Raw genomic sequence first — 22,418 nt, forward strand, 5'->3', positions numbered from 1 at the left:
TTATCTCTTTTGTCGAAAATCAGCCGTTTTTGCTCGAACATTAAATGCCTCCAAATGGTATTTAATTAACTTCCCGAGCCCCTGGAAGCATGAAAATCACTTTAAACATGCTAATTTTAGCTCTAACACTGATGATCCACCTACAAATGTGAACTGACGTTCAAAAATAAAACATTTGAAAACGGACCATTTTCCACATTTCTGAAGCATGACGTAATGAGGGGGTGTTATCTCTTTTGTCGAAAATCAGCCGTTTTTGCTCGAACATTAAATGCCTCCAAATGGTATTTAATTAACTTCCCGGGGTGAAGAAACCCTTTTTGAGAACTCAGAGTGAGTAAATTGGCCATTTTCATGCACTTTTAACCATTCCATGAATCTTGTGTTTTGGGCCCCTGGAAGCATGAAAATCACTTTAAACATGCTAATTTTAGCTCTAACACTGATGATCCACCTACAAATGTGAACTGACGTTCAAAAATAAAACATTTGAAAACGGACCATTTTCCACATTTCTGAAGCATGACGTAATGGGGGGGTGTTATCTCTTTTGTCGAAAATCAGCCGTTTTTGCTCTAACATTAAATGCCTCCAAATAGTATTTAATTAACTTCCCGAGCCCCTGGAAGCATGAAAATCACTTTAAACATGCTAATTTTAGCTCTAACACTGATGATCCACCTACAAATGTGAACTGACGTTCAAAAATAAAACATTTGAAAATGGACCATTTTCCACATTTCTGAAGCATGACGTAATGGGGGGGTGTTATCTCTTTTGTCGAAAATCAGCCGTTTTTGCTCGAACATTAAATGCCTCCAAATGGTATTTAATTAACTTCCCGAGCCCCTGGAAGCATGAAAATCACTTTAAACATGCTAATTTTAGCTCTAACACTGATGATCCACCTACAAATGTGAACTGACGTTCAAAAATAAAACATTTGAAAACGGACCATTTTCCACATTTCTGAAGCATGACGTAATGGGGGGGTGTTATCTCTTTTGTCGAAAATCAGCCGTTTTTGCTCGAACATTAAATGCCTCCAAATGGTATTTAATTAACTTCCCGAGCCCCTGGAAGCATGAAAATCACTTTAAACATGCTAATTTTAGCTCTAACACTGATGATCCACCTACAAATGTGAACTGACGTTCAAAAATAAAACATTTGAAAACGGACCATTTTCCACATTTCTGAAGCATGACGTAATGGGGGGGTGTTATCTCTTTTGTGGAAAATCAGCCGTTTTTGCTCGAACATTAAATGCCTCCAAATGGTATTTAATTAACTTCCCGAGCCCCTGGAAGCATGAAAATCACTTTAAACATGCTAATTTTAGCTCTAACACTGATGATCCACCTACAAATGTGAACTGACGTTCAAAAATAAAACATTTGAAAACGGACCATTTTCCACATTTCTGAAGCATGACGTAATGGGGGGGTGTTATCTCTTTTGTGGAAAATCAGCCGTTTTTGCTCGAACATTAAATGCCTCCAAATGGTATTTAATTAACTTCCCGAGCCCCTGGAAGCATGAAAATCACTTTAAACATGCTAATTTTAGCTCTAACACTGATGATCCACCTACAAATGTGAACTGACGTTCAAAAATAAAACATTTGAAAACAGACCATTTTCCACATTTCTGAAGCATGACGTAATGGGGGGGTGTTATCTCTTTTGTCGAAAATCAGCCGTTTTTGCTCGAACATTAAATGCCTCCAAATGGTATTTAATTAACTTCCCGGGGTGAAGAAACCCTTTTTGAGAACTCAGAGTGAGTAAATTGGCCATTTTCATGCACTTTTAACCATTCCATAAATCTTGTGTTTTGGGCCCCTGGAAGCATGAAAATCACTTTAAACATGCTAATTTTAGCTCTAACACTGATGATCCACCTACAAATGTGAACTGACGTTCAAAAATAAAACATTTGAAAACGGACCATTTTCCACATTTCTGAAGCATGACGTAATGGGGGGGTGTTATCTCTTTTTTCGAAAATCAGCCGTTTTTGCTCGAACATTAAATGCCTCCAAATGGTATTTAATTAACTTCCCGAGCCCGTGGAAGCATGAAAATCACTTTAAACATGCTAATTTTAGCTCTAACACTGATGATCCACCTACAAATGTGAACTGAAGTTCAAAAATAAAACATTTGAAAACGGACCATTTTCCACATTTCTGAAGCATGACGTAATGGGGGGGTGTTATCTCTTTTGTGGAAAATCAGCCGTTTTTGCTCGAACATTAAATGCCTCCAAATGGTATTTAATTAACTTCCCGAGCCCCTGGAAGCATGAAAATCACTTTAAACATGCTAATTTTAGCTCTAACACTGATGATCCACCTACAAATGTGAACTGACGTTCAAAAATAAAACATTTGAAAACAGACCATTTTCCACATTTCTGAAGCATGACGTAATGGGGGGGTGTTATCTCTTTTGTCGAAAATCAGCCGTTTTTGCTCGAACATTAAATGCCTCCAAATGGTATTTAATTAACTTCCCGGGGTGAAGAAACCCTTTTTGAGAACTCAGAGTGAGTAAATTGGCCATTTTCATGCACTTTTAACCATTCCATAAATCTTGTGTTTTGGGCCCCTGGAAGCATGAAAATCACTTTAAACATGCTAATTTTAGCTCTAACACTGATGATCCACCTAGAAATGTGAACTGACGTTCAAAAATAAAACATTTGAAAATGGACCATTTTCCACATTTCTGAAGCATGACGTAATGGGGGGGTGTTATCTCTTTTGTCGAAAATCAGCCGTTTTTGCTCGAACATTAAATGCCTCCAAATGGTATTTAATTAACTTCCCGGGGTGAAGAAACCCTTTTTGAGAACTCAGAGTGAGTAAATTGGCCATTTTCATGCACTTTTAACCATTCCATAAATCTTGTGTTTTGGGCCCCAAGAAGCATGAAAATCACTTTAAACATGCTAATTTTAGCTCTAACACTGATGATCCACCTACAAATGTGAACTGACGTTCAAAAATAAAACATTTGAAAACGGACCATTTTCCACATTTCTGAAGCATGACGTAATGGGGGGGTGTTATCTCTTTTGTCGAAAATCAGCCGTTTTTGCTCGAACATTAAATGCCTCCAAATGGTATTTAATTAACTTCCCGAGCCCCTGGAAGCATGAAAATCACTTTAAACATGCTAATTTTAGCTCTAACACTGATGATCCACCTACAAATGTGAACTGACGTTCAAAAATAAAACATTTGAAAACGGACCATTTTCCACATTTCTGAAGCATGACGTAATGGGGGGGTGTTATCTCTTTTTTCGAAAATCAGCCGTTTTTGCTCGAACATTAAATGCCTCCAAATGGTATTTAATTAACTTCCCGAGCCCGTGGAAGCATGAAAATCACTTTAAACATGCTAATTTTAGCTCTAACACTGATGATCCACCTACAAATGTGAACTGACGTTCAAAAATAAAACATTTGAAAACGGACCATTTTCCACATTTCTGAAGCATGACGTAATGGGGGGGTGTTATCTCTTTTGTGGAAAATCAGCCGTTTTTGCTCGAACATTAAATGCCTCCAAATGGTATTTAATTAACTTCCCGAGCCCCTGGAAGCATGAAAATCACTTTAAACATGCTAATTTTAGCTCTAACACTGATGATCCACCTACAAATGTGAACTGACGTTCAAAAATAAAACATTTGAAAACAGACCATTTTCCACATTTCTGAAGCATGACGTAATGGGGGGGTGTTATCTCTTTTGTCGAAAATCAGCCGTTTTTGCTCGAACATTAAATGCCTCCAAATGGTATTTAATTAACTTCCCGGGGTGAAGAAACCCTTTTTGAGAACTCAGAGTGAGTAAATTGGCCATTTTCATGCACTTTTAACCATTCCATAAATCTTGTGTTTTGGGCCCCTGGAAGCATGAAAATCACTTTAAACATGCTAATTTTAGCTCTAACACTGATGATCCACCTAGAAATGTGAACTGACGTTCAAAAATAAAACATTTGAAAATGGACCATTTTCCACATTTCTGAAGCATGACGTAATGGGGGGGTGTTATCTCTTTTGTCGAAAATCAGCCGTTTTTGCTCGAACATTAAATGCCTCCAAATGGTATTTAATTAACTTCCCGGGGTGAAGAAACCCTTTTTGAGAACTCAGAGTGAGTAAATTGGCCATTTTCATGCACTTTTAACCATTCCATAAATCTTGTGTTTTGGGCCCCAAGAAGCATGAAAATCACTTTAAACATGCTAATTTTAGCTCTAACACTGATGATCCACCTACAAATGTGAACTGACGTTCAAAAATAAAACATTTGAAAACGGACCATTTTCCACATTTCTGAAGCATGACGTAATGGGGGGGTGTTATCTCTTTTGTCGAAAATCAGCCGTTTTTGCTCGAACATTAAATGCCTCCAAATGGTATTTAATTAACTTCCCGAGCCCCTGGAAGCATGAAAATCACTTTAAACATGCTAATTTTAGCTCTAACACTGATGATCCACCTACAAATGTGAACTGACGTTCAAAAATAAAACATTTGAAAACGGACCATTTTCCACATTTCTGAAGCATGACGTAATGGAGGGGTGTTATCTCTTTTGTCGAAAATCAGCCGTTTTTGCTCTAACATTAAATGCCTCCAAATGGTATTTAATTAACTTCCCGGGGTGAAGAAACCCTTTTTGAGAACTCAGAGTGAGTAAATTGGCCATTTTCATGCACTTTTAACCATTCCATAAATCTTGTGTTTTGGGCCCCTGGAAGCATGAAAACCACTTTAAACATGCTAATTTTAGCTCTAACACTGATGATCCACCTACAAATGTGAACTGACGTTCAAAAATAAAACATTTGAAAACGGACCATTTTCCACATTTCTGAAGCATGACGTAATGGGGTGGTGTTATCTCTTTTGTCGAAAATCAGCCGTTTTTGCTCTAACATTAAATGCCTCCAAATGGTATTTAATTAACTTCCCGAGCCCCTGGAAGCATGAAAATCACTTTAAACATGCTAATTTTAGCTCTAACACTGATGATCCACCTACAAATGTGAACTGACGTTCAAAAATAAAACATTTGAAAACGGACCATTTTCCACATTTCTGAAGCATGACGTAATGGGGGGGTGTCATCTCTTTTGTCGAAAATCAGCCGTTTTTGCTTGAACATTAAATGCCTCCAAATGGTATTTAATAACTTCCCGAGCCCCTGGAAGCATGAAAATCACTTTAAACATGCTAATTTTAGCTCTAACACTGATGATCCACCTACAAATGTGAACTGACGTTCAAAAATAAAACATTTGAAAACGGACCATTTTCCACATTTCTGAAGCATGACGTAATGGGGGGGTGTTATCTCTTTTGTCGAAAATCAGCCGTTTTTGCTCGAATATTAAATGCCTCCAAATGGTATTTAATTAACTTCCCGAGCCCCTGGAAGCATGAAAATCACTTTAAACATGCTAATTTTAGCTCTAACACTGATGATCCACCTACAAATGTGAACTGACGTTCAAAAATAAAACATTTGAAAACGGACCATTTTCCACATTTCTGAAGCATGACGTAATGCGGGGGTGTTATCTCTTTTGTCGAAAATCAGCCGTTTTTGCTCTAACATTAAATGCCTCCAAATGGTATTTAATTAACTTCCTGAGCCCCTGGAAGCATGAAAATCACTTTAAACATGCTAATTTTAGCTCTAACACTGATGATCCACCTACAAATGTGAACTGACGTTCAAAAATAAAACATTTGAAAACGGACCATTTTCCACATTTCTGAAGCATGACGTAATGGGGGGGTGTTATCTCTTTTGTCGAAAATCAGCCGTTTTTGCTCGAACATTAAATGCCTCCAAATGGTATTTAATTAACTTCCCGGGGTGAAGAAACCCTTTTTGAGAACTCAGAGTGAGTAAATTGGCCATTTTCATGCACTTTTAACCATTCCATAAATCTTGTGTTTTGGGCCCCTGGAAGCATGAAAATCACTTTAAACATGCTAATTTTAGCTCTAACACTGATGATCCACCTACAAATGTGAACTGACGTTCAAAAATAAAACATTTGAAAACGGACCATTTTCCACATTTCTGAAGCATGACGTAATGGGGGGGTGTTATCTCTTTTGTCGAAAATCAGCCGTTTTTGCTCGAACATTAAATGTCTCCAAATGGTATTTATTTCACTTCCCGAGCCCCTGGAAGCATGAAAATCACTTTAAACATGCTAATTTTAGCTCTAACACTGATGATCCACCTACAAATGTGAACTGACGTTCAAAAATAAAACATTTGAAAACGGACCATTTTCCACATTTCTGAAGCATGACGTAATGGGGGGGTGTTATCTCTTTTGTCGAAAATCAGCCGTTTTTGCTCGAACATTAAATGCCTCCAAATGGTATTTAATTAACTTCCCGAGCCCCTGGAAGCATGAAAATCACTTTAAACATGCTAATTTTAGCTCTAACACTGATGATCCACCTACAAATGTGAACTGACGTTCAAAAATAAAACATTTGAAAACAGACCATTTTCCACATTTCTGAAGCATGACGTAATGGGGGGGTGTTATCTCTTTTGTCGAAAATCAGCCGTTTTTGCTCGAACATTAAATGCCTCCAAATGGTATTTAATTAACTTCCCGGGGTGAAGAAACCCTTTTTGAGAACTCAGAGTGAGTAAATTGGCCATTTTCATGCACTTTTAACCATTCCATAAATCTTGTGTTTTGGGCCCCTGGAAGCATGAAAATCACTTTAAACATGCTAATTTTAGCTCTAACACTGATGATCCACCTACAAATGTGAACTGACGTTCAAAAATAAAACATTTGAAAACGGACCATTTTCCACATTTCTGAAGCATGACGTAATGGGGGGGTGTTATCTCTTTTTTCGAAAATCAGCCGTTTTTGCTCGAACATTAAATGCCTCCAAATGGTATTTAATTAACTTCCCGGGGTGAAGAAACCCTTTTTGAGAACTCAGAGTGAGTAAATTGGCCATTTTCATGCACTTTTAACCATTCCATAAATCTTGTGTTTTGGGCCCCTGGAAGCATGAAAATCACTTTAAACATGCTAATTTTAGCTCTAACACTGATGATCCACCTACAAATGTGAACTGACGTTCAAAAATAAAACATTTGAAAACGGACCATTTTCCACATTTCTGAAGCATGACGTAATGGGGGGGTGTTATCTCTTTTGTCGAAAATCAGCCGTTTTTGCTCGAACATTAAATGTCTCCAAATGGTATTTATTTCACTTCCCGAGCCCCTGGAAGCATGAAAATCACTTTAAACATGCTAATTTTAGCTCTAACACTGATGATCCACCTACAAATGTGAACTGACGTTCAAAAATAAAACATTTGAAAACGGACCATTTTCCACATTTCTGAAGCATGACGTAATGGGGGGGTGTTATCTCTTTTGTCGAAAATCAGCCGTTTTTGCTCGAACATTAAATGCCTCCAAATGGTATTTAATTAACTTCCCGAGCCCCTGGAAGCATGAAAATCACTTTAAACATGCTAATTTTAGCTCTAACACTGATGATCCACCTACAAATGTGAACTGACGTTCAAAAATAAAACATTTGAAAACGGACCATTTTCCACATTTCTGAAGCATGACGTAATGGGGGGGGGTGTTATCTCTTTTGTCGAAAATCAGCCGTTTTTGCTCGAACATTAAATGCCTCCAAATGGTATTTAATTAACTTCCTGAGGTGAAGAAACCCTTTTTGAGAACTCAGAGTGAGTACATTGGCCATTTTCATGCACTTTTAACCATTCCATAAATCTTGTGTTTTGGGCCCCTGGAAGCATGAAAATCACTTTAAACATGCTAATTTTAGCTCTAACACTGATGATCCACCTACAAATGTGAACTGACGTTCAAAAATAAAACATTTGAAAACGGACCATTTTCCACATTTCTGAAGCATGACGTAATGGGGGGGTGTTATCTCTTTGAAAATCAGCCGTTTTTGCTCGAACATTAAATGCCTCCAAATGGTATTTATTTCACTTCCCGAGCCCCTGGAAGCATGAAAATCACTTTAAACATGCTAATTTTAGCTCTAACACTGATGATCCACCTACAAATGTGAACTGACGTTCAAAAATAAAACATTTGAAAACGGACCATTTTCCACATTTCTGAAGCATGACGTAATGGGGGGGTGTTATCTCTTTTGTCGAAAATCAGCCGTTTTTGCTCGAACATTAAATGCCTCCAAATGGTATTTAATTAACTTCCCGGGGTGAAGAAACCCTTTTTGAGAACTCAGAGTGAGTAAATTGGCCATTTTCATGCACTTTTAACCATTCCATAAATCTTGTGTTTTGGGCCCCGGAAGCATGAAAATCACTTTAAACATGCTAATTTTAGCTCTAACACTGATGATCCACCTACAAATGTGAACTGACGTTCAAAAATAAAACATTTGAAAACGGACCATTTTCCACATTTCTGAAGCATGACGTAATGGGGGGGTGTTATCTCTTTTGTCGAAAATCAGCCGTTTTTGCTCGAACATTAAATGCCTCCAAATGGTATTTAATTAACTTCCCGAGCCCCTGGAAGCATGAAAATCACTTTAAACATGCTAATTTTAGCTCTAACACTGATGATCCACCTACAAATGTGAACTGACGTTCAAAAATAAAACATTTGAAAACGGACCATTTTCCACATTTCTGAAGCATGACGTAATGGGGGGGTGTTATCTCTTTTGTGGAAAATCAGCCGTTTTTGCTCGAACATTAAATGCCTCCAAATGGTATTTAATTAACTTCCCGAGCCCCTGGAAGCATGAAAATCACTTTAAACATGCTAATTTTAGCTCTAACACTGATGATCCACCTACAAATGTGAACTGACGTTCAAAAATAAAACATTTGAAAACGGACCATTTTCCACATTTCTGAAGCATGACGTAATGGGGGGGTGTTATCTCTTTTGTCGAAAATCAGCCGTTTTTGCTCGAACATTAAATGCCTCCAAATGGTATTTAATTAACTTCCCGAGCCCCTGGAAGCATGAAAATCACTTTAAACATGCTAATTTTAGCTCTAACACTGATGATCCACCTACAAATGTGAACTGACGTTCAAAAATAAAACATTCGAAAACGGACCATTTTCCACATTTCTGAAGCATGACGTAATGGGGGGGTGTTATCTCTTTTGTCGAAAATCAGCCGTTTTTGCTCTAACATTAAATGCCTCCAAATGGTATTTAATTAACTTCCCGGGGTGAAGAAACCCTTTTTGAGAACTCAGAGTGAGTAAATTGGCCATTTTCATGCACTTTTAACCATTCCATAAATCTTGTGTTTTGGGCCCCAAGAAGCATGAAAATCACTTTAAACATGCTAATTTTAGCTCTAACACTGATGATCCACCTACAAATGTGAACTGACGTTCAAAAATAAAACATTTGAAAACGGACTATTTTCCACATTTCTGAAGCATGACGTAATGGGGGGGTGTTATCTCTTTTGTCGAAAATCAGCCGTTTTTGCTCGAACATTAAATGCCTCCAAATGGTATTTAATTAACTTCCCGAGCCCCTGGAAGCATGAAAATCACTTTAAACATGCTAATTTTAGCTCTAACACTGATGATCCACCTACAAATGTGAACTGACGTTCAAAAATAAAACATTTGAAAACGGACCATTTTCCACATTTCTGAAGCATGACGTAATGGGGGGGTGTTATCTCTTTTGTCGAAAATCAGCCGTTTTTGCTCTAACATTAAATGCCTCCAAATGGTATTTAATTAACTTCCCGGGGTGAAGAAACCCTTTTTGAGAACTCAGAGTGAGTAAATTGGCCATTTTCATGCACTTTTAACCATTCCATAAATCTTGTGTTTTGGGCCCGTGGAAGCATGAAAATCACTTTAAACATGCTAATTTTAGCTCTAACACTGATGATCCACCTACAAATGTGAACTGACGTTCAAAAATAAAACATTTGAAAACGGACCATTTTCCACATTTCTGAAGCATGACGTAATGGGGGGGTGTTATCTCTTTTGTCGAAAATCAGCCGTTTTTGCTCTAACATTAAATGCCTCCAAATAGTATTTAATTAACTTCCCGAGCCCCTGGAAGCATGAAAATCACTTTAAACATGCTAATTTTAGCTCTAACACTGGTGATCCACCTACAAATGTGAACTGACGTTCAAAAATAAAACATTTGAAAACGGACCATTTTCCACATTTCTGAAGCATGACGTAATGGGGGGGTGTTATCTCTTTTGTCGAAAATCAGCCGTTTTTGCTCGAACATTAAATGCCTCCAAATGGTATTTAATTAACTTCCCGAGCCCCTGGAAGCATGAAAATCACTTTAAACATGCTAATTTTAGCTCTAACACTGATGATCCACCTACAAATGTGAACTGACGTTCAAAAATAAAACATTTGAAAACGGACCATTTTCCACATTTCTGAAGCATGACGTAATGGGGGGGTGTTATCTCTTTTGTCGAAAATCAGCCGTTTTTGCTTGAACATTAAATGCCTCCAAATGGTATTTAATTAACTTCCCGAGCCCCTGGAAGCATGAAAATCACTTTAAACATGCTAATTTTAGCTCTAACACTGATGATCCACCTACAAATGTGAACTGACGTTCAAAAATAAAACATTTGAAAACGGACCATTTTCCACATTTCTGAAGCATGACGTAATGGGGGGGTGTTATCTCTTTTGTCGAAAATCAGCCGTTTTTGCTCGAACATTAAATGCCTCCAAATGGTATTTAATTAACTTCCCGAGCCCCTGGAAGCATGAAAATCACTTTAAACATGCTAATTTTAGCTCTAACACTGATGATCCACCTACAAATGTGAACTGACGTTCAAAAATAAAACATTTGAAAACGGACCATTTTCCACATTTCTGAAGCATGACGTAATGGGGGGGTGTTATCTCTTTTGTCGAAAATCAGCCGTTTTTGCTCGAACATTAAATGCCTCCAAATGGTATTTAATTAACTTCCCGAGCCCCTGGAAGCATGAAAATCACTTTAAACATGCTAATTTTAGCTCTAACACTGATGATCCACCTACAAATGTGAACTGACGTTCAAAAATAAAACATTTGAAAACGGACCATTTTCCACATTTCTGAAGCATGACGTAATGGGGGGGTGTTATCTCTTTTGTGGAAAATCAGCCGTTTTTGCTCGAACATTAAATGCCTCCAAATGGTATTTAATTAACTTCCCGAGCCCCTGGAAGCATGAAAATCACTTTAAACATGCTAATTTTAGCTCTAACACTGATGATCCACCTTCAAATGTGAACTGACGTTCAAAAATAAAACATTTGAAAACAGACCATTTTCCACATTTCTGAAGCATGACGTAATGGGGGGGTGTTATCTCTTTTGTCGAAAATCAGCCGTTTTTGCTCGAACATTAAATGCCTCCAAATGGTATTTAATTAACTTCCCGGGGTGAAGAAACCCTTTTTGAGAACTCAGAGTGAGTAAATTGGCCATTTTCATGCACTTTTAACCATTCCATAAATCTTGTGTTTTGGGCCCCTGGAAGCATGAAAATCACTTTAAACATGCTAATTTTAGCTCTAACACTGATGATCCACCTACAAATGTGAACTGACGTTCAAAAATAAAACATTTGAAAACGGACCATTTTCCACATTTCTGAAGCATGACGTAATGGGGGGGTGTTATCTCTTTTGTCGAAAATCAGCCGTTTTTGCTCGAACATTAAATGCCTCCAAATGGTATTTAATTAACTTCCCGGGGTGAAGAAACCCTTTTTGAGAACTCAGAGTGAGTAAATTGGCCATTTTCATGCACTTTTAACCATTCCATAAATCTTGTGTTTTGGGCCCCAAGAAGCATGAAAATCACTTTAAACATGCTAATTTTAGCTCTAACACTGATGATCCACCTACAAATGTGAACTGGCGTTCAAAAATAAAACATTTGAAAACGGACCATTTTCCACATTTCTGAAGCATGACGTGATGGGGGGGTGTTATCTCTTTTGTCGAAAATCAGCCGTTTTTGCTCGAACATTAAATGCCTCCAAATGGTATTTAATTAACTTCCCGAGCCCCTGGAAGCATGAAAATCACTTTAAACATGCTAATTTTAGCTCTAACACTGATGATCCACCTACAAATGTGAACTGACGTTCAAAAATAAAACATTTGAAAACGGACCATTTTCCACATTTCTGAAGCATGACGTAATGGGGGGGTGTTATCTCTTTTGTCGAAAATCAGCCGTTTTTGCTCGAACATTAAATGCCTCCAAATGGTATTTATTTAACTTCCCGGGGTGAAGAAACCCTTTTTGAGAACTCAGAGTGAGTAAATTGGCCATTTTCATGCACTTTTAACCATTCCATAAATCTTGTGTTTTGGGCCCCTGGAAGCATGAAAATCACTTTAAACATGCTAATTTTAGCTCTAACACTGATGATCCACCTACAAATGTGAACTGACGTTCAAAAATAAAACATTCGAAAACGGACCATTTTCCACATTTCTGAAGCATGACGTAATGGGGGGGTGTTATCTCTTTTGTCGAAAATCAGCCGTTTTTGCTCGAACATTAAATGCCTCCAAATGGTATTTATTTCACTTCCCGAGCCCCTGGAAGCATGAAAATCATTTTAAACATGCTAATTTTAGCTCTAACACTGATGATCCACCTACAAATGTGAACTGACGTTCAAAAATAAAACATTTGAAAACGGACCATTTTCCACATTTCTGAAGCATGACGTAATGGGGGGGTGTTATCTCTTTTGTCGAAAATCAGCCGTTTTTGCTCGAACATTAAATGCCTCCAAATGGTATTTAATAACTTCCCGAGCCCCTGGAAGCATGAAAATCACTTTAAACATGCTAATTTTAGCTCTAACACTGATGATCCACCTACAAATGTGAACTGACGTTCAAAAATAAAACATTTGAAAACGGACCATTTTCCACATTTCTGAAGCATGACGTAATGGGGGGGTGTTATCTCTTTTGTCGAAAATCAGCCGTTTTTGCTCGAATATTAAATGCCTCCAAATGGTATTTAATTAACTTCCCGAGCCCCTGGAAGCATGAAAATCACTTTAAACATGCTAATTTTAGCTCTAACACTGATGATCCACCTACAAATGTGAACTGACGTTCAAAAATAAAACATTTGAAAACGGACCATTTTCCACATTTCTGAAGCATGACGTAATGGGGGGGTGTTATCTCTTTTGTCGAAAATCAGCCGTTTTTGCTCTAACATTAAATGCCTCCAAATGGTATTTAATTAACTTCCCGAGCCCCTGGAAGCATGAAAATCACTTTAAACATGCTAATTTTAGCTCTAACACTGATGATCCACCTACAAATGTGAACTGACGTTCAAAAATAAAACATTTGAAAACGGACCATTTTCCACATTTCTGAAGCATGACGTAATGGGGGGGTGTTATCTCTTTTGTCGAAAATCAGCCGTTTTTGCTCGAACATTAAATGCCTCCAAATGGTATTTAATTAACTTCCCGAGCCCCTGGAAGCATGAAAATCACTTTAAACATGGAAATTTTAGCTCTAACACTGATGATCCACCTACAAATGTGAACTGACGTTCAAAAATAAAACATTTGAAAACGGACCATTTTCCACATTTCTGAAGCATGACGTAATGGGGGGGTGTTATCTCTTTTGTCGAAAATCAGCCGTTTTTGCTCGAACATTAAATGCCTCCAAATGGTATTTAATTAACTTCCCGGGGTGAAGAAACCCTTTTTGAGAACTCAGAGTGAGTAAATTGGCCATTTTCATGCACTTTTAACCATTCCATAAATCTTGTGTTTTGGGCCCCTGGAAGCATGAAAATCACTTTAAACATGCTAATTTTAGCTCTAACACTGATGATCCACCTACAAATGTGAACTGACGTTCAAAAATAAAACATTTGAAAACGGACCATTTTCCACATTTCTGAAGCATGACGTAATGGGGGGTGTTATCTCTTTTGTCGAAAATCAGCCGTTTTTGCTCGAACATTAAATGTCTCCAAATGGTATTTATTTCACTTCCCGAGCCCCTGGAAGCATGAAAATCACTTTAAACATGCTAATTTTAGCTCTAACACTGATGATCCACCTACAAATGTGAACTGACGTTCAAAAATAAAACATTTGAAAACGGACCATTTTCCACATTTCTGAAGCATGACGTAATGGGGGGGGTGTTATCTCTTTTGTCGAAAATCAGCCGTTTTTGCTCGAACATTAAATGCCTCCAAATGGTATTTAATTAACTTCCCGAGGTGAAGAAACCCTTTTTGAGAACTCAGAGTGAGTACATTGGCCATTTTCATGCACTTTTAACCATTCCATAAATCTTGTGTTTTGGGCCCCTGGAAGCATGAAAATCACTTTAAACATGCTAATTTTAGCTCTAACACTGATGATCCACCTACAAATGTGAACTGACGTTCAAAAATAAAACATTTGAAAACGGACCATTTTCCACATTTCTGAAGCATGACGTAATGGGGGGGTGTTATCTCTTTTGTCGAAAATCAGCCGTTTTTGCTCGAACATTAAATGCCTCCGAATGGTATTTATTTCACTTCCCGAGCCCCTGGAAGCATGAAAATCACTTTAAACATGCTAATTTTAGCTCTAACACTGATGATCCACCTACAAATGTGAACTGACGTTCAAAAATAAAACATTTGAAAACGGACCATTTTCCACATTTCTGAAGCATGACGTAATGGGGGGGTGTTATCTCTTTTGTGGAAAATCAGCCGTTTTTGCTCGAACATTAAATGCCTCCAAATGGTATTTAATTAACTTCCCGAGCCCCTGCAAGCATGAAAATCACTTTAAACATGCTAATTTTAGCTCTAACACTGATGATCCACCTACAAATGTGAACTGACGTTCAAAAATAAAACATTTGAAAACGGACCATTTTCCACATTTCTGAAGCATGACGTAATGGGGGGGTGTTATCTCTTTTGTCGAAAATCAGCCGTTTTTGCTCGAACATTAAATGCCTCCAAATGGTATTTAATTAACTTCCCGAGCCCCTGGAAGCATGAAAATCACTTTAAACATGCTAATTTTAGCTCTAACACTGATGATCCACCTACAAATGTGAACTGACGTTCAAAAATAAAACATTTGAAAACGGACCATTTTCCACATTTCTGAAGCATGACGTAATGGGGGGGGTGTTATCTCTTTTGTCGAAAATCAGCCGTTTTTGCTCTAACATTAAATGCCTCCAAATGGTATTTAATTAACTTCCCGGGGTGAAGAAACCCTTTTTGAGAACTCAGAGTGAGTAAATTGGCCATTTTCATGCACTTTTAACCATTCCATAAATCTTGTGTTTTGGGCCCGTGGAAGCATGAAAATCACTTTAAACATGCTAATTTTAGCTCTAACACTGATGATCCACCTACAAATGTGAACTGACGTTCAAAAATAAAACATTTGAAAACGGACCATTTTCCACATTTCTGAAGCATGACGTAATGGGGGGGTGTTATCTCTTTTGTCGAAAATCAGCCGTTTTTGCTCTAACATTAAATGCCTCCAAATGGTATTTAATTAACTTCCCGAGCCCCTGGAAGCATGAAAATCACTTTAAACATGCTAATTTTAGCTCTAACACTGATGATCCACCTACAAATGTGAACTGACGTTCAAAAATAAAACATTTGAAAACGGACCATTTTCCACATTTCTGAAGCATGACGTAATGGGGGGGTGTTATCTCTTTTGTCGAAAATCAGCCGTTTTTGCTCGAACATTAAATGCCTCCAAATGGTATTTAATTAACTTCCCGAGCCCCTGGAAGCATGAAAATCACTTTAAACATGCTAATTTTAGCTCTAACACTGATGATCCACCTACAAATGTGAACTGACGTTCAAAAATAAAACATTTGAAAACGGACCATTTTCCACATTTCTGAAGCATGACGTAATGGGGGGGTGTTATCTCTTTTGTCGAAAATCAGCCGTTTTTGCTCGAACATTAAATGCCTCCAAATGGTATTTAATTAACTTCCCGAGCCCCTGGAAGCATGAAAATCACTTTAAACATGCTAATTTTAGCTCTAACACTGATGATCCACCTACAAATGTGAACTGACGTTCAAAAATAAAACATTTGAAAACGGACCATTTTCCACATTTCTGAAGCATGACGTAATGGGGGGGTGTTATCTCTTTTGTGGAAAATCAGCCGTTTTTGCTCGAACATTAAATGCCTCCAAATGGTATTTAATTAACTTCCCGAGCCCCTGGAAGCATGAAAATCACTTTAAACATGCTAATTTTAGCTCTAACACTGATGATCCACCTACAAATGTGAACTGACGTTCAAAAATAAAACATTTGAAAACAGACCATTTTCCACATTTCTGAAGCATGACGTAATGGGGGGGTGTTATCTCTTTTGTCGAAAATCAGCCGTTTTTGCTCGAACATTAAATGCCTCCAAATGGTATTTAATTAACTTCCCGGGGTGAAGAAACCCTTTTTGAGAACTCAGAGTGAGTAAATTGGCCATTTTCATGCACTTTTAACCATTCCATAAATCTTGTGTTTTGGGCCCCAAGAAGCATGAAAATCACTTTAAACATGCTAATTTTAGCTCTAACACTGATGATCCACCTACAAATGTGAACTGACGTTCAAAAATAAAACATTTGAAAACGGACCATTTTCCACATTTCTGAAGCATGACGTAATGGGGGGGTGTTATCTCTTTTGTCGAAAATCAGCCGTTTTTGCTCGAACATTAAATGCCTCCAAATGGTATTTAATTAACTTCCCGAGCCCCAGGAAGCATGAAAATCACTTTAAACATGCTAATTTTAGCTCTAACACTGATGATCCACCTACAAATGTGAACTGATGTTCAAAAATAAAACATTTGAAAACGGACCATTTTCCACATTTCTGAAGCATGACGTAATGGGGGGGTGTTATCTCTTTTGTCGAAAATCAGCCGTTTTTGCTCGAACATTAAATGCCTCCAAATGGTATTTAATTAACTTCCCGGGGTGAAGAAACCCTTTTTGAGAACTCAGAGTGAGTAAATTGGCCATTTTCATGCACTTTTAACCATTCCATAAATCTTGTGTTTTGGGCCCCTGGAAGCATGAAAATCACTTTAAACATGCTAATTTTAGCTCTAACACTGATGATCCACCTACAAATGTGAACTGACGTTCAAAAATAAAACATTTGAAAACGGACCATTTTCCACATTTCTGAAGCATGACGTAATGGGGGGGTGTTATCTCTTTTGTCGAAAATCAGCCGTTTTTGCTCGAACATTAAATGCCTCCAAATGGTATTTAATTAACTTCCCGGGGTGAAGAAACCCTTTTTGAGAACTCAGAGTGAGTAAATTGGCCATTTTCATGCACTTTTAACCATTCCATAAATCTTGTGTTTTGGGCCCCTGGAACATGAAAATCACTTTAAACATGCTAATTTTAGCTCTAACACTGATGATCCACCTACAAATGTGAACTGACGTTCAAAAATAAAACATTTGAAAACGGACCATTTTCCACATTTCTGAAGCATGACGTAATGGGGGGGTGTTATCTCTTTTGTCGAAAATCAGCCGTTTTTGCTCGAACATTAAATGCCTCCAAATGGTATTTAATTAACTTCCCGAGCCCCTGGAAGCATGAAAATCACTTTAAACATGCTAATTTTAGCTCTAACACTGATGATCCACCTACAAATGTGAACTGACGTTCAAAAATAAAACATTTGAAAACGGACCATTTTCCACATTTCTGAAGCATGACGTAATGGGGGGGTGTTATCTCTTTTGTGGAAAATCAGCCGTTTTTGCTCAAACATTAAATGCCTCCAAATGGTATTTAATTAACTTCCCGAGCCCCTGGAAGCATGAAAATCACTTTAAACATGCTAATTTTAGCTCTAACACTGATGATCCACCTACAAATGTGAACTGACGTTCAAAAATAAAACATTTGAAAACAGACCATTTTCCACATTTCTGAAGCATGACGTAATGGGGGGGTGTTATCTCTTTTGTCGAAAATCAGCCGTTTTTGCTCGAACATTAAATGCCTCCAAATGGTATTTAATTAACTTCCCGGGGTGAAGAAACCCTTTTGAGAACTCAGAGTGAGTAAATTGGCCATTTTCATGCACTTTTAACCATTCCATAAATCTTGTGTTTTGGGCCCCTGGAAGCATGAAAATCACTTTAAACATGCTAATTTTAGCTCTAACACTGATGATCCACCTACAAATGTGAACTGACGTTCAAAAATAAAACATTTGAAAACGGACCATTTTCCACATTTCTGAAGCATGACGTAATGGGGGGGTGTTATCTCTTTTGTCGAAAATCAGCCGTTTTTGCTCGAACATTAAATGCCTCCAAATGGTATTTAATTAACTTCCCGGGGTGAAGAAACCCTTTTTGAGAACTCAGAGTGAGTAAATTGGCCATTTTCATGCACTTTTAACCATTCCATAAATCTTGTGTTTTGGGCCCCAAGAAGCATGAAAATCACTTTAAACATGCTAATTTTAGCTCTAACACTGATGATCCACCTACAAATGTGAACTGACGTTCAAAAATAAAACATTTGAAAACGGACCATTTTCCACATTTCTGAAGCATGACGTAATGGGGGGGTGTTATCTCTTTTGTCGAAAATCAGCCGTTTTTGCTCGAACATTAAATGCCTCCAAATGGTATTTAATTAACTTCCCGATCCCCTGGAAGCATGAAAATCACTTTAAACATGCTAATTTTAGCTCTAACACTGATGATCCACCTACAAATGTGAACTGACGTTCAAAAATAAAACATTTGAAAACGGACCATTTTCCACATTTCTGAAGCATGACGTAATGGGGGGGTGTTATCTCTTTTGTCGAAAATCAGCCGTTTTTGCTCTAACATTAAATGCCTCCAAATGGTATTTAATTAACTTCCCGGGGTGAAGAAACCCTTTTTGAGAACTCAGAGTGAGTAAATTGGGCATTTTCATGCACTTTTAACCATTCCATAAATCTTGTGTTTTGGGCCCGTGGAAGCATGAAAATCACTTTAAACATGCTAATTTTAGCTCTAACACTGATGATCCACCTACAAATGTGAACTGACGTTCAAAAATAAAACATTTGAAAACGGACCATTTTCCACATTTCTGAAGCATGACGTAATGGGGGGGTGTTATCTCTTTTGTCGAAAATCAGCCGTTTTTGCTCTAACATTAAATGCCTCCAAATGGTATTTAATTAACTTCCCGAGCCCCTGGAAGCATGAAAATCACTTTAAACATGCTAATTTTAGCTCTAACACTGATGATCCACCTACAAATGTGAACTGACGTTCAAAAATAAAACATTTGAAAACGGACCATTTTCCACATTTCTGAAGCATGACGTAATGGGGGGGTGTTATCTCTTTTGTCGAAAATCAGCCGTTTTTGCTCGAACATTAAATGCCTCCAAATGGTATTTAATTAACTTCCCGAGCCCCTGGAAGCATGAAAATCACTTTAAACATGCTAATTTTAGCTCTAACACTGATGATCCACCTACAAATGTGAACTGACGTTCAAAAATAAAACATTTGAAAACGGACCATTTTCCACATTTCTGAAGCATGACGTAATGGGGGGGTGTTATCTCTTTTGTCGAAAATCAGCCGTTTTTGCTCGAACATTAAATGCCTCCAAATGGTATTTAATTAACTTCCCGAGCCCCTGGAAGCATGAAAATCACTTTAAACATGCTAATTTTAGCTCTAACACTGATGATCCACCTACAAATGTGAACTGACGTTCAAAAATAAAACATTTGAAAACGGACCATTTTCCACATTTCTGAAGCATGACGTAATGGGGGGGTGTTATCTCTTTTGTCGAAAATCAGCCGTTTTTGCTCTAACATTAAATGCCTCCAAATGGTATTTAATTAACTTCCCGGGGTGAAGAAACCCTTTTTGAGAACTCAGAGTGAGTAAATTGGCCATTTTCATGCACTTTTAACCATTCCATAAATCTTGTGTTTTGGGCCCCTGGAAGCATGAAAATCACTTTAAACATGCTAATTTTAGCTCTAACACTGATGATCCACCTACAAATGTGAACTGACGTTCAAAAATAAAACATTTGAAAACGGACCATTTTCCACATTTCTGAAGCATGACGTAATGGGGGGGTGTTATCTCTTTTGTCGAAAATCAGCCGTTTTTGCTCTAACATTAAATGCCTCCAAATGGTATTTAATTAACTTCCCGAGCCCCTGGAAGCATGAAAATCACTTTAAACATGCTAATTTTAGCTCTAACACTGATGATCCACCTACAAATGTGAACTGACGTTCAAAAATAAAACATTTGAAAACGGACCATTTTCCACATTTCTGAAGCATGACGTAATGGGGGGGTGTTATCTCTTTTGTCGAAAATCAGCCGTTTTTGCTCGAACATTAAATGCCTCCAAATGGTATTTAATTAACTTCCCGGGGTGAAGAAACCCTTTTTGAGAACTCAGAGTGAGTAAATTGGCCATTTTCATGCACTTTTAACCATTCCATAAATCTTGTGTTTTGGGCCCGTGGAAGCATGAAAATCACTTTAAACATGCTAATTTTAGCTCTAACACTGATGATCCACCTACAAATGTGAACTGACGTTCAAAAATAAAACATTTGAAAACGGACCATTTTCCACATTTCTGAAGCATGACGTAATGGGGGGGTGTTATCTCTTTTGTCGAAAATCAGCCGTTTTTGCTCTAACATTAAATGCCTCCAAATGGTATTTAATTAACTTCCCGGGGTGAAGAAACCCTTTTTGAGAACTCAGAGTGAGTAAATTGGCCATTTTCATGCACTTTTAACCATTCCATAAATCTTGTGTTTTGGGCCCCAAGAAGCATGAAAATCACTTTAAACATGCTAATTTTAGCTCTAACACTGATGATCCACCTACAAATGTGAACTGACGTTCAAAAATAAAACATTTGAAAACGGACCATTTTCCACATTTCTGAAGCATGACGTAATGGGGGGGTGTTATCTCTTTTGTCGAAAATCAGCCGTTTTTGCTCGAACATTAAATGCCTCCAAATGGTATTTAATTAACTTCCCGAGCCCCTGGAAGCATGAAAATCACTTTAAACATGCTAATTTTAGCTCTAACACTGATGATCCACCTACAAATGTGAACTGACGTTCAAAAATAAAACATTTGAAAACGGACCATTTTCCACATTTCTGAAGCATGACGTAATGGGGGGGTGTTATCTCTTTTGTCGAAAATCAGCCGTTTTTGCTCTAACATTAAATGCCTCCAAATGGTATTTAATTAACTTCCCGGGGTGAAGAAACCCTTTTTGAGAACTCAGAGTGAGTAAATTGGCCATTTTCATGCACTTTTAACCATTCCATAAATCTTGTGTTTTGGGCCCGTGGAAGCATGAAAATCACTTTAAACATGCTAATTTTAGCTCTAACACTGATGATCCACCTACAAATGTGAACTGACGTTCAAAAATAAAACATTTGAAAACGGACCATTTTCAACATTTCTGAAGCATGACGTAATGGGGGGGTGTTATCTCTTTTGTCGAAAATCAGCCGTTTTTGCTCTAACATTAAATGCCTCCAAATGGTATTTAATTAACTTCCCGAGCCCCTGGAAGCATGAAAATCACTTTAAACATGCTAATTTTAGCTCTAACACTGATGATCCACCTACAAATGTGAACTGACGTTCAAAAATAAAACATTTGAAAACGGACCATTTTCCACATTTCTGAAGCATGACGTAATGGGGGGGGTGTTATCTCTTTTGTCGAAAATCAGCCGTTTTTGCTCGAACATTAAATGCCTCCAAATGGTATTTAATTAACTTCCCGAGCCCCTGGAAGCATGAAAATCACTTTAAACATGCTAATTTTAGCTCTAACACTGATGATCCACCTACAAATGTGAACTGACGTTCAAAAATAAAACATTTGAAAACGGACCATTTTCCACATTTCTGAAGCATGACGTAATGGGGGGGTGTTATCTCTTTTGTCGAAAATCAGCCGTTTTTGCTCGAACATTAAATGCCTCCAAATGGTATTTAATTAACTTCCCGAGCCCCTGGAAGCATGAAAATCACTTTAAACATGCTAATTTTAGCTCTAACACTGATGATCCACCTACAAATGTGAACTGACGTTCAAAAATAAAACATTTGAAAACGGACCATTTTCCACATTTCTGAAGCATGACGTAATGGGGGGGTGTTATCTCTTTTGTCGAAAATCAGCCGTTTTTGCTCGAACATTAAATGCCTCCAAATGGTATTTA

Source organism: Lissotriton vulgaris, chromosome 11 (genome assembly GCF_964263255.1).
Source record: "Lissotriton vulgaris chromosome 11, aLisVul1.2, whole genome shotgun sequence".
Classification (NCBI taxonomy): domain Eukaryota; kingdom Metazoa; phylum Chordata; class Amphibia; order Caudata; family Salamandridae; genus Lissotriton; species Lissotriton vulgaris.